This window comes from Simochromis diagramma, unplaced genomic scaffold, assembly GCF_900408965.1.
Source record: "Simochromis diagramma unplaced genomic scaffold, fSimDia1.1 OVJJ01000596.1, whole genome shotgun sequence".
NCBI lineage: Eukaryota > Metazoa > Chordata > Actinopteri > Cichliformes > Cichlidae > Simochromis > Simochromis diagramma.
Genome location: NW_024387245.1, coordinates 17,657,005 through 17,671,931, shown reverse-complemented (window position 1 = coordinate 17,671,931; position 14,927 = coordinate 17,657,005). Strand labels below are relative to the sequence as shown.

At 38.4% G+C, this 14,927-nt stretch overlaps 1 protein-coding gene across 2 annotated transcripts in view; it reads right to left on the bottom strand.

Moving 5' to 3' along the window:
- The window catches only part of cntfr (ciliary neurotrophic factor receptor), a 207,545-nt gene that overhangs the window by 161,051 nt on the left and 31,567 nt on the right, over positions 1 to 14,927 (bottom strand). For both annotated transcript variants that reach the window (XM_040000229.1, XM_040000230.1), the window contains exon 2: positions 12,778 to 12,818. The gene's annotated coding sequence lies outside the window, so the exon portion shown is untranslated. The remainder of the gene's footprint in view (positions 1 to 12,777; positions 12,819 to 14,927) is intronic.

Genomic DNA, 14,927 nt, shown 5'->3' with positions numbered 1-14,927 from the left:
CTCCCATGACAGAATGTTTTCTCCAAGTTCACAAAACACATGTAGACTGGTTGAGCAAACTCCCACGCATCCTCAAATATCCTCAACAAGATAAAGCACTGGTCCAGCATTCCAAGACCCTGACAAAAACCACAATGTTTTCCTTCTGAATCCAAGGTTTGACTAACAGGACTGTCCTGTAAGTATCCCGGCACAGATCTTCTCAGGGAGGCTGAGCAGTGTTATCCCCATGTAATTGGAGCACACCCCTCTGGTCCTGCTTCTTAAAAACAGAAACACCACCCCATTCTGCTAATCCAGAGGCACTTTTTGGATCTCCACATGAACTGCTGGCTTTTCTCAAGAGTTGTACACAAGTCACAAATATAATATAAACAATTTGTTGGCTGTAAATGCATCATACTTGCAGATAAAGAACATATGGGGTCAGCATGTTTTGTCTTTTCATTCCAATAAATTCTGGGGAGTTATATTAGAGTCTGTAAAATTATAAGTCAATAACTCTAAAAATAACTGTGAAACTAATAATTCCAGTAATATTATCATAATGTATTGGGGAATACAGAGGTAAAAATCATTTTGATAAATTTAAGATGTGTAAAACGTGTACTTTAGAGTTGATATATTAGCTGAACATCTATACTTCATTTATACATTCATGCTATGCTTCATTTCATTTCTGTCATTTATGGTTGGTTTGCACAGCTCTGTGTATGCATGTGTATGCATGTGTACATGTATATATACACACGTGTGCGTGTGTGTGTGTGTGTATTGTGCTGTTTACATATTGTTGTGATTTACATTGCTGTGCTTGAGAGTCACCAGAATCAAATTCCCTGTATGTGTCTGTGCATATACATGGCCAATAAACACGATTCTGATTCAGATACTTGCTAATATGGAGCCTTGTTGACTGACATCGCCCCATCAATTCAGTTCAATTCAATTTTATTTATACAGCACCAAATCACAACAACAGTCGCCTCAAGGTGCTTTATATTGCAAGTTAGACCCTACCAAAAAAAAAAAAGAGAGAAAAACCCAACAATCATATGACCATCACCAAATAAGTTGACAGTTATCCTTTATCTTGTCTTCCTTCTCTCACCCCAACCGGTCGCGGCAGATGACCGCCCCTCCCTGGTTCTGCTGGAGGTTTCTTCCTATTAAAAGGGGGGTTTTCCTTCCCACTGTCGCCAAAGTGCTTGCTCATAGGGGATCGTATGATTGTTGGATTTTTCTCTATGTTACTGTAGGGTCCACCTTACAATATAAAGCACATTGAGGCGACTGTTGCTGTGATTTGGGGCTGTATAAATACAATTGAATTGAACTGAAAAAGTTACAGGATGGCAGTGACCATTTTTTCTCTGATGTGTGACATGAAATTCCTTTCCAACAAAAACAATTTGTCCAGATTAGGAATGAGCACTTGAACACAGAGTGAAATCACAAGTACAAAGCTGTATCTCAGGTTTTCCCATAATGTAAGTTTAATCTCATTAACACGAGCTTATGTTGAAATAAACTGATCGGCCACTGTTTAACCTCCACCAGGCCTCTTTTGATCGTATATGACTTCAGTTTATTTTTAGAGACAAGTGATTTACCCTGAGACAGACGGCAGAGTGCTTGCAGCTTGCAATAACACAAGGCCACGGCCATGCTTTAAACCTGTACAAGGGTATCAGCACACAAGGGTGTGTGCGTGAGAGAAAGAGAAAGAGAGATAAGGTGAGACAGAGTGTGACGAGGCGTGTGCGTGTGTGTCCTCCAGCAGCCATGATGCATTAGTGTAACCTGATCCCTTTCCTCCCCTGTGAGCCCTAACCTTCAGATAGAAAGAGAGATGCAGGTTAGAAAGGCATATTGTCTTATAAACGAGGCTGTTGGTCTTCATCATTGAATATGTCTAATATTAGATAACCTGGCTTATGAAGGAATCATTTAATCTTCTTGCAGTTTAGCGTCAAAACTCATGAAAATGCACAGATTTACAACGTTTTGGGGTTTTTTACTATTTGGGTCTCCCCATATATTACATCGCAAGTATGCAATAAGTTAAACAAAGCCCACCCATGCACAATCACTTAATACTCATCCTTACCTGTACCTATAATGTGGCAATTTTACAATTCATCTTTGATTGTAATCTCCTCCACTGTCCTGACCTCCTGATTAGCAATACAGACTCCTTTGAAATTCTATATTAAAGCATAAAATGCTCATTTTGCTTTCATGCTTGTTACAAACCAGATAAAGCAATAGTGAGCAGGAGACGTTTCATTACGTTCCTTTACTTCATTAAAAAAAAAAACTGTGTTATGCCTCACAGTCATTTCTTTCATTAAGGAACCTGGGTCATTATTGGCCCAAGTATAACAAAAGTCAATTGAAATTCTTCATGCCGAATTCATTTTGTAATAATGGTGTATTATTCCCAATTTTACTCCTCTACATTAAATAATACTATTCCCGGAGCCCATTAAGAATTTTAATCATCACTAGCTGAAATACACTGCGGATAGATAATTACAGCTGATGATATTCACAGATAATTTGCAGATGATTTTTCCTGTCTTTTCTCTTTCTTCATTTCTTTCTGTCTTTCTTTCTATTCGCAGCTGGCAGGATAATAAGTCATTGCTATCTGTCATGGTTGACATTTTTTAAAAAAGTATGAAACCAGCAGCTGAAAAAATGTGTCAGAAGAAGAAAGAGAAGAACATGAAGAGTTGAAACAGGATTTTTTTTTTTAAGACAAAGGATCTAAAAATAGATATGTGGGAGAACAATGAATCATTTAAAGAGTTACGGTCACCAGGGTTTAAATATTCATTATGAGTGTCAAGTCGAACCTTTTAGCTCTTATGCATTACAGTTTCACTTCCTTCCTTATTTGATGTTTATTTTCACTTTAATTATGCATCAAACGCATGTTAAAAATACCAAGTCTTTTTTTTTTATCATTTGGATAACGAGAAGCTCGTGCATGACCCCTCACACTGTCACAGTTTAAGGTTTAAATCCCAGCAGATGTTGATTTACAGAGATACAAGTAATATACTCTTGTTGTGTACATACTTTTTTTCCTTGTACATGGTAAATGGTAAATGGCCTGTATTTGTATAGCGTTTTTACTAGTCCCCCCTAGGGACCCCAAAGCACTTTACACACCCAGTCATCCACCCATTCACACACACATTCATACACTGGTGGAGGCAAGCTACAGTTGTAGCCACAGCTGCCCTGGGGCAGACTGACAGAAGCGAGGCTGCCATATCGCGCCATCGGCCCTTCTGACCAACACCAGTAGGCGGCAGGTGAAGTGTCTTGCCCAAGGACACAACGACCGAGACTGTCCGAGCCCGGGGCTCGAACCGGCGACCTTCCGATTACAAGGCGAACTCCCAACTCTTGAGCCTCTACATCTGTAACACAACATGAATATTTGTTTTTTTTCTTGTATCTCTGTAAATCACATCTTTTGTGTGTGTGTGTGTGTGTGTGTCGGCAGTGGGGGGGTGCACTTTTATATTATTCAAAGATCGAGTTTCAAAAATACACACATAACCTAATTGATTTTTTTTTTTTTTAAAAACAAGAGCCATTTTTGTAACTAAATTTTACTTAGTTCCTTACAGACAAACGGACACCTGTTTAACATAAAAGAGCCTCGAAACAAGAACAAATCAAAAACACAATGACAAATACTCAGTTGCTGTTTGTGTCAAAGTGTTTAGTTTAGTTTTCTGAAATGTCGGTGTGTTTTGCACTTCAGGGTCAACAGTAACTTACACTGTAACCCTGCACTTGCCCTTTTCCTCACCCCTTTTCCATCACATTCTTCTGGTTTTCAGCTACATTATTCTTCTCCCCATGTTCTTCCTGTCCCTTCTATCTGTTCATTTATCACCGGCCACATCTATTCTCCTTTCCTATTTCCATCCCCGTGTCCTTTTCCCTGTTGCTTTTCCACTGTCCATCCATCTCGCCCCCATCTTTTCCTTCTCCACTCTTACTTCACCCCTTCCTCCTCTTCACTCTTTGTCTCTCTCAGTCTATTACTTTCACCCTCTCCACTCTCAGCTGGGTGTCCTGTTCCCTCTCTCTCTGGGAGTAGCAGACCTCCTGACGGCTTAGTATTGATCCGCCTATCTCCTCACTTGCTCTCTCTCTCTCTCTCTCTTGTTCTCTCTCTCTCTTCCTGTCCTACACACATGCACACACATACATTAGGTTGACAAGATAAAAGGCTCTGCATGCCCCAAGGCAATCCAGCTAAACAAGACACCAGTGGCTCTCAGCTTCTAGTATATGTATCAAGAACATCTTTTTCTGTTTTTACAAAAGAAAAAAAAATAATCAAGATCGGAAACACTTAACATGCCCAAGGCTAGAAACAAAGTATGATATTTGTGATATAAACTGTTCAAAAATTACCATTCAGTTTATTCACAACAAGCTTGTTTTTATCTGCAAGTCAAGCTCTGCGTGAAATAACATGATTCGTGTAGAATCGCTGTGGTCGAAACATTCTTCAGCTGTTGCCTCAGAAAGCTAAAGGCAACCAGTACGCTGTAGCCTCTGTGAAGGAAAATTTCCGGATAATAATGCTATTTATAAGCTTTGCCCTGGGGGGGGGGATACTTGACTCGTACTGGAAGTTCCTCGTTTTTCTGTAAGACTGTTCAAGCCAAAATGTCTTGGAGATGATGTTTAGGGCCCAGTCTGTATTGCATATGCAAACAAAGTGAAAATCAGAAAAAGGCAAGGTTGAGACTTCAGTTTCTGTTTGATCAGCTGCCTTTGTCCTGACGGTCTTAAAAAGAATTGCTGTTCTGAAGAGCTTAAGTTGCAAAGAGGCACTTCATTTTTCCCATATCCGAATGCTGTCAAAAATACAAGTGTAGTGACAAGCAAATTATCAATTTATTTGCCTAATGAAAGGGGGGAAAGTTATGGATGCAGGCACCGAATTACAAGATGCACAGAAAAATTATGCAACCTTTTCACTTTTTATTTCTTTTAGGTAAATATACGGACTAAAAATGCAATATCACTGTTAACCATGAGTCGCTTTGGCAGAAATTTCTACAAATAGATATCTACATATAGCTGATGGGTTCTCAGATTGCTTTTGCAGTGACTGAACACAAGCCTGTCACCAAAATGCCTCCAGCTCAGTGTACATTTGCAAGTTTTACTGCCAATGTGTTGACATTTTGAATTTCCTTTACACGCCTAAACCTTTTCTCAAAGCCAGACACATAATGGTAGATATTTCATATTTCTGTTATATGAAGCAACAGACTTGTAATGCTAACATGACCTGCACATCCTTTATTTATGTAAAATCTCATGAATTAAAATCAAAATATAAAACGGAATTTTATGCTCAGCAGTACAACTCCTTACTAAAATCAGTTTGCAGCTCTGTCTTTTTTTTCACAGCTGACATGCTCCGAATTTAGAGTAAGATGCTTTTGTTCAAAGCACCTTTCAGCAGTATAACAGCATACATTTCAGATGGGAATAAAACCCCTACCATGGCGCTGTTTGTGCCATGCCCAATCTGCTGCGCCCCAAAGCTAACAAGAGGTTGTCAGGAATCAATACCTGGCATGAAAAACGATGTGACTTTCAGCTGCTGTGGCCACATCAATCACGCCATTACCATTAGCTCATCTCTCGACACCAACTTGGACTCCGCTCTCCTGCCCCCCTCCGCAGCCTCTTTCCACTCCTATATCACCGTTTTCCCTCTCCTCCTCCACTCATTCTCGTTCTTCTCATTTCTCTTTCCCTCCCTGCCTCTCTCTCTCTCTCTCGCTGCCAGCTCAGCGGATGCCCCTTGTCACAGCTCCTATTTCAGCCTTCTGAAGTTTCCTAATTGATCGCAATTAGAGCCGCAACAGAGCAAAGGGGTGGGGGTGGTGGGTGTGTGGGGGGGGCGTGTACAGAGATGTGGATAGAAAGCAAGTATGCCTGTGTATATGACAGACACACTGAGTCGCACAAATTCTGAACGTGTATTAGGCTTGGATATGTAGTACAAGATTGTATTAGCAACTTGACTGAAACTGGACTGCAGTACAAAAGCCATCTGGAGTTGGCCTGAAATGTTAGACGATTGTCCATGTCACTCCCACTCGCTTGTCCTGGAAAAAACTCGATTTTGTACCCAAGTTGATCATATATAAGCAGAATATGAAATCACAGTGTTGAAGTAGAGAGGTCACATTAAGCCAGTTCATAATAAAGTAAGAAACAAGTCTTGCCAGTCTTTAATTTTTGTGTGGCTATACTGATACCAGCCCTCGGCAACTTTTAGACAGCAAGTTCCAGATTCTCGATGTCTCCCAGTAAGACGTTTTAGCTGTCATGTGAAAAGCCCTACTTCTTCAATGCATTTTTTTATTGCTTGTCTTTTATTTTTGTGACAGCTGTATGTCAGAAAAGGAATCAGACTGCTGTCTCGTCTGTATGGAAGCTATCGCTGTCTCTTTTCTTACTTTACTGTGTCCCTGTAGACCTATGCAGCCATGTTATGGCAGGGGGAAAGTGCTACATCAACTGAGGGCAAACGTAAATCCCCAACACCTGGGGTTGGGGATTTAACCAGCTGCTGGGCCTAACAACTTCTCTGGCATGCATCGTGTAACTCTGAAATCCATTACCTTTTTGTGTTGCTGAAAAGGAAACACAATGGATGGCAAACAGTGCTACAGAAAAAACTGTAAGTCACTGAGTAGTATCAAAAGTGAGCAGATCATTAGTTAATCAGCCCATTCTGTCAACACAGTGGAAGCATTGGTAGAACACAAAACTTGTTTAGTGAAATCGCAAAAACAGTAATAAGTTTGGGATCAAATCAAGAGCTGACAGAGTGACTTATATGAGACATCTGGGAGTCTGGAGTGTGAGGAACAGAGACCAAGAGATGTGTAATAGAGAGATGGAGAAGCAGAATGACAAAGGGGCAGAATAACAATAGTGCCAAAGCTTTTTCCATCCTCCTTGCAAACGTTCCCTGACCCCCCCTTTTTTCTCATTTAAATTCCTCTCCATTGTTATTGCAATCCAGGCCTAACCCCCCACTGTCTGGCAAACACTCATGCACACAATCACACACTAACACTGACGGACATTAGAACACACATGCATTGACCTGCAACAGCAAGCAAGACCATCCCAAGGAGCTATGCTCACACATCGCTGCTAATCCCTGTCAATGGGCATACACAAGCAGACACTAACAATATCTGCTGGAAAGATGGGCTCAAGTTTCTCAGGCGGCAGATGTGTATGTGGCCTTAGCCATGCTGACATGGGCGGGGAGTAGCAAACAGCTCGTCAACAAACATCCAGTGTCGTGTCAGCGATGCAAGGGCAGGCAGACTAGCGCATTTCAGAGCTGTGCCTTGTCAACATGTAGAAATGATATAGCTAACTTGTTTCTATTCTTTGCCTTACCCATCCCTGCTCAGCATTGTTTAAGACCAAAGAAAACTCACTTGTCAGCAATCACATCCTACAGAGCAGACATACTGCTCTCACTAGTGTTAGCCCACTCCACTTTCAGAGCTGTCTAACGCAGCAGCACGGCAAGAAATAAAATTCTTGTCAGCAATGGTAAGGACACGGCTGGGTTAATACAATTCCTTGGCCTATCACTCCCTTGTCAGCATTTCTAGGTCAAAAACATGGCAAGTGGCACAGACCTTAATATTTTTGCCTTGTCAATGCGCAACATTTAATCACTGCAAGTTATAATCTTACTGTGATTATGGCATAAATATTTGTCATATGTATCCAACAGGTGGTAAATTTCAATGAAAATTTTCACAAAAAACATCACCTATCATTAATTCAAATTCTTTTCATTTTTTAATTATTCATCTCTGCAAATGTTTGTTTCACCTGTCACATTCAACATGCCTGTGTATAATTTGACGGTCACCAAAATTTGTATCCGCAACATAATTTTGTTCAAATCACATTAAATTGAATGACTACACTGAAAAACCACTGCTTTTATATATAATAAATAATTATATTAGTATTATTCCGTATTCTAAGCAAACCCTCCCATATGGAAAAGATATATATAAATCTTATAAAGTTTGTATCTGTCTTGCATGAAACTTGTATGAAAAGCATACAAGGTCATGCATAATGGACCTTCCATGTGTATGGACATGTGCAGGTATATATATATGTATATGTATACGTATGTATATTTAATGTGCACATGTGTGTGTACATGTCTATAAATAGGAATAGTAGTGGTACAATAGCTATATCAAGCTATATAGTTTATGTCTTCAATATTTCCAACTATATCCATAATCACATACTGTGTATGCTACCATTGTATATAGTGTATCTTACTTTTTTTCATTGATTGTACTTATTTGTATTTTTGTATTTCCTTCTGATATCTGTACCTGAGCTGAGGTGATGCAAAAATTTCCCTGTCGTGGGATCAATAAAGTTTTATCTTATCTTATCTTAAGAGTGAAAACAGATAAAAGATCCCTTGAAAAATTCTATAAATGAAACTTGTATGTTTTGGATACTTACTAAAAAAAAAAAATGAAAGTAATGAGAAAGTGGTCACTTTCATGAGTAAATCATATAAGCCTTATATGATTCACTATATGAAGTAGGCCACATCTTATGCAAGTCTTTTATAAGTTTTTTCTATTTCTTTTCCATATGGATTTGCATGTGTTTGGTCAATAACGTCTTTGACTCATAATGTTGGCTAATTGAACATTTTTTTATTGAGTAAACTTAAAGGTTTGCGACTTATTACAATATTACACACCTCATGGGATTCTTAATGTCATCAACTAATCCTGTTGAACGCCGCAAATATACATACATAATATATACTGCATACATGATAAAATATTTAAATGCATGGTACAATATTTTAATGAAGGGATATAGTAAACTAGAAAATTTACCAGAACAATATTGATAACAATTATGTCTCATGACATGATGATGCTCACCCAAATTGTTTTTTTCTTATCCCCACATTGCGTTCTGGTGCTCTATTTTCTAGACTTTGTTTAGTGGCTTTTGATAACTTCTCATTAATCAGCAGCCAGTCAACTGCACTGGGAAGATGCAAAATTTGCACTGACTGTTAAAATACGTAGTGTAACAAATGTAGAATGTGCACAAACTAAATAAACATATGTTAATAAACACATGCATGGTGAACATAGTCATAAGGTCCCCATTCAGTGATCAATTGATAATATATATGATTGTGGGACTTGTATAAAATATTTCTCTATGCCTTATACACGTTGGGACTCAGTGCCCTGAGTTTATGCAAACTTTCCAGTCAGACTGGCCCACTCATCTACAGGGAATTTACAAAGATGTGTTACAATCATTATAATGTGATTTAAATTGGGATTACTCCTTATAGTTATATTGGTATTTCTTATTCCGTATCATTCCCATGTCAACAGTGATAGGTCAGAGCCAGTGATATTGTAAGAATTAAAAATAAAGAGTAAGTAGGTTAAGCCATAAGGTAATGGGTAAAGGGTAATTTATAGTTACACTATAAGAATGACACTATGAAACAAAAACAAAAAAACAACAACAACAAATATATAATGTAATTTAAATTCCCATTAAAATTGTTTTTTTTTACACTCATTAAAGATACATTTTTTAAAATTTGCTTACAGAGATTTGCAGTGTACTCTATACCCTCCTCTAGCTTTTTTCCCCCTGAAAACTGGGTTAAAACACTGAAAAAACTCAGTGACATCTCCCTGTACCCAGTGGTAACTAATGAACGTTATTAAGCACTGCTGTGGGCTAAATGAAAGTGTATTAGCTATTCTAAAAAGGAACAAACACACTTCTTGATGCTTGACATAATGAGAGAACTAAAAAGAGCTCTCAGGTCATTTTGAATCCATTAGGACAGAGCAGGCTCTTAGGTAACACGCACACACAGATGTGCACATACACACAAAGATACAAAAAAAGGGGACATAAAAATAATTTCAAAAATCCCTCCTCACAACTGCAAAACCTAAAAGTTAATTTCAAAGTCAATTTTATGCAAAAATGCATTTGCAAATAAATCTGGGAGCTGTACATGGTACATTGTAGATAAATCAATGTTGAAATGATCTAAAAAAAAAGTGTGCTTTTCAACTATGTACAACAAACACATGGAAAGACTGATTGTCTATGTGCGTGCGCATACATGCATGTATCTGAGTAAATGGGATTCTGACGACCAGACGACCCGCAGTGATGAAAACACACTCCCACGTTACAGATCACCCCTACACACTGATGCACTAAACAGAAGGAGGTAGATGCACTTGCGTAAGTGTAGAGGAATTTGCCAACCTACATGTCAATGGAATCATTTGCAGAGAGAGAAAGATGAAAGAACTGGGTTTTGTGGACAATGTCTCATGTGTATAGTACATCATGAAGGCTTTTTTTGAATACAGCATCAATAACTATGCAGTGGACTTGTGTGTTTCTTCCAGTTAGTATTTGATATCCATCATAATATAAAAGAAGGGTGGGCTGTTTGAGTAGATATATTTCTTCAGAAGGACAACTCCCCCTTAGCAATATAACCAAATTAGATGCATTCAGTGGGAAAATGGCCAAAAACTTGCATAAAGTGTGTATAAAGCTACAAAATACAAGCAAATGTAAAAGTTACATTTGTTTCTGAACACAAAAGTAAGAGACCAGAGAGCATTATCAAGACAGGAAGAGGGAATGTGACATTTCAACTTCAAAAAGGTTATAACCTCCATCATGTAAATATATTTTCACTAGGCCATCCCTTTTCATCTGAAAAAGACAACTCTCATGTTAATCACCGAATGAAAAATGAACAGGGAACCACAAATGTGACATTTAACGGGGAAAATAAATGGACTTTAAAGGTTTTTTTGAACTGTTCCAACAAAATATTGAAAACAGCTGATGTGAAGATGTAACAAAGCATAGCAAACAAAGCAAATCTTTGTCATGTCCAAAATATTTACATTAAAAAAAATATTACCCCCCCCTCCCCCCTATTTTTTTCAAGCTTTCAAGTCAAGCTAACTGAGAAGCATTGTCTAAAAATCGTAACATGAATTCATTCACTTCCCTTCATGCCTCCAAAACTAATAAATGCTCAAAGTAAAATATTCTATAACAATACCTTCGTAACATGGTATAAATGGATTACATGCTCAGAGCGGAGTCATCCCACTTTATCGAAAGTTTTCAAGTTATCGAAAAAAAAAATACAACTGTATCTCCATTCCCATTATCAACCTTACCTGTAACGCACCTTCCGGTCTCCTGTGTCTCAGTCTCCTGAATATTCACTGCTCTTTGTTTATTGTGATTATCCTGCATGAGATATGGCTTGCTGCAAGCCAAATGTCCCAGTAGGGAGAATTAATTCTTGAACTTGAACTCAATTACAGTTATGCCGAAAAGAGAGTCACTGAGTGACTGGATTGCCTTACACCTGTTTATCAAGAGTAAAGCTTGTGTGGGCTTGTGTCCTCGGTTCAAATCCCAAGACCTACACAAAAGAGTTGTGGCTGGGGAAAGCAAATCTCCAATCCTTTCTGCTCTCTCATCAGCTATAGTCAAGTTGTCCTTAAATAAGGGCCCTTCAACAACATTTTCACTGCAGCTACTGAATGAGCAGCAATTTACATTTGCTAATTTCCAATATAATATCATCTGTCACTTATGAGACATTAAGACAATTCTGACAAAATAAGAATGCTCACATTTCTTTACTTTAATTCAATGACATTACATTTTTAGTTCCAAGTCTCTGTGACTGAGAAAAGTGTGCACAAATACTATTAGTGTTCAAAGCATTGCTCCAGGCACGGATTTCCCTGTGTAACCTTATAGTCCTTAGCTGTCAGTATGAATGCATGGCATTGGCCTGAATGGAATCTGGATATCTGTCGACGTGTGTGTCCGTGCTGTCTGTGTATTTCTTGTATATATGTGTGTACATACATGCAGGTGTGCAGTGTCTGCATACCTACAGTTTCTGTATCTGATCACTGACATGTATGTGTTGCTGGAATTTCTGGACAGGGGAACTCTGCCTCTACAGAGTCCTTTCAACACCCGCCGCTCCATGCGCACGCACACACAAGCACATCACACATCCTACCGCTGACACACACATGTCACCACAGCAACCAGATACAGCTGAAGACGTGCTACTGACAGAGAAGGAGAGACCACCATACTGGCAGACCAGAGCTTTTCAAAGAGTAGAGCTACTGGGATCGCTTATTACTTTTTTTTTTCATATATTTTTTTTCTTGAGAGCCAAAAAATTTCATATTCATCATCTCATCAAGTACCTGAAGGTGTATATTCACACTTACATTATTTTTACCACATGGGACTCACATTGACTGATTTCATCTTGAATGCTCACTGTCAAAACCATCATCGTCAAAGTGGTGTGATGTAAGTTTCATGTGTCACCACGACACATTTACGAGATGATGCAATCTCACTACTGACATGGTTAGGCAGGAAAACAAAGAGGGGAACAAGTTGTTTTGCCTGTTTGTGGTGAACATTAAACGCACTTTGTAAAACACGATCAGCACAATGCATCATAAAGCTAAACTGTAAATAAAGGCAAGAAAACAAGTCAGATTTGAGTTTTGATCTACAGAAAGCATGCATGCACACACACACACACACACACACAAGAATTAAACTTACTTCTGACAGGGCAAAATGTCAGCACGTTCCTCCTCTTCACCCTGTCAAAAACAACATGGAGTTAGTCACTGAATACACTAAAAATGCACTGTTAAGGATTTGACATCAGGATATGAGAATCTGATCTTTAAAGAGATTGAGCAGTCATTTAAAAATGGGGGGATTTAGGCCTGCCTTTCCCTAAGCTTTTTGAACACGACAAAGTGGTCACAACCTCTAAAGAGTGATTATCTGTGGTGAGGTTGAGAATATCATCAGGTCATCCCTATCTTTGCAGTCTAGTCCCCCCCCCCCCAAAAAAAGCATACATAAAAACAGTCAATGTCAATCAAAAGTGAGCTCTATCTAAAAGAAAGATTTGAAACATTACTGTTGAAAAGTAGAACATCCGGCTAAAAATACTAGCAAACCCCACCAAAGAGACTCTAAAACTGCACTTCCAGTTTGAAGCAGGCGACACATTACCATTTTGTAAAAATATAAAATATGAATGTATCCACACCATATCCTGTCTTTGCAGTCTTATCTACCCCCTACCCACCCTTCTCCACCGCTTCTTCCTCCCATCTGGCTTTCATTTTCTCCACCTGCCCATCAGTCTGCAGGCAGAGACAGGTGAGCCTATTACACGCTTCTCACATTCTGCTAGACACACTCACAGATACACACACAAAAACACTCTAGCTCCACTTCATGGTAATTTAACTTGCCATGCACATCAGCCAAATCTGCTGCGCTGTAAAACGGCTGTTACCGCAGCCACGTCATGCTTCTGATGAAGTGGTCTAGTGTCCAGTATAAAAGCTACAACAAACTCCATTACAGTCTGCCGAATCATAGATAATGGATACGAGTGAAGAGGTTCAGCCCTAAAATTTCTATTTTGTGGTTTTGAAAAAGCGAAATGTTGAGCATTGGAAAAAATAAAAGATAATCGGAGCTCCTGTTAATAAATTACAATTATTGTGTGACTTGAATAATATAGCCAAAGGTTAAAGTGGGATATAGCAGGTGAAAGAACACTAAGTTCTGGTGTAGTGGGAAGCATGAAGGTGAAATGAATCAGAAATGAAATAATTTAATAATAATTTAATAATAAAGATAATAATGTCTGTTGTGAGGTGTAGCAAATCCAGCTGACCTATGTTGCTGCTGTATTTTACTGCTCTTTGTGGATTTAGCTAACTACATTCTGGAATACAGCAGATGCTAGATGAGTGATATCGTGGCTGCTTTCCAATCAGTATAAAGGTGGATTTAGCCAACTGTTACTAAAGAACTTTATCAGCTTGAATTCAAATTGATGACTCCTTCAAGAAGCAAGTCGTGTTACTCTTCTGGACACTTATTTGGGCAGTTATTTTGAAGCACTCTTTCAATTAACTTTCATTTTAATGGTCAAGGGGACATAAAAACTACAGAACATATCCAGTTAAATCTGATAAAAATCACTTAAAAGTTTGCTGACGTTGCACAAATATGGTTTTAAATCTTTCAGCCTTGAAAGATATATATTGTACCACAGTCTTTACTGTTGCAACATTCCCCCATAAATTTCTTGAGGATTCTTTCAGTACCATATCTCTTGATTATAATGTCTGCTACCCAGGACCTAAAGTAGCACCGACTGTAGATACCACTGCATCAGTTCAGCAACGTCCATCTTTGCAAAGTTTACCGCAATACTGCTTACTACACAATTTAGCCAATACAGTAAAGTGGTTAAACTAGGTAGTATAACTAATGTTGAGCAGCAACATTTGAATAACAAATTTATTTAAGTGATGTATATTACTGCAAAGTTTTATAGCAGATTTCTACTGTACAGCAGGGTTTAGTGTTTCGAAAAAACAAAAAACCTCATCCGAGGATTTATTATTAGATTTTCTTTAAGTAAGCTAACACATCTAATATATACTAAAAGTGATGATAAGTGCACTACACAGCACAAAGCACATGCCTGGTCATTAAGAACTGCAATATCATTAAAATGAAAACAAACGAAAATCTCTTTGCTTAATAATGATGAAACGGAAATAAAAGTTATGGCCTTACTATGTAAATCCTGTTTTAATCAACTGCTCAGTAAACATTGTTGGCCAGGATTCATCTGTCCACTTTACAATATGAAAAAGCTTGAATTGTGCAGC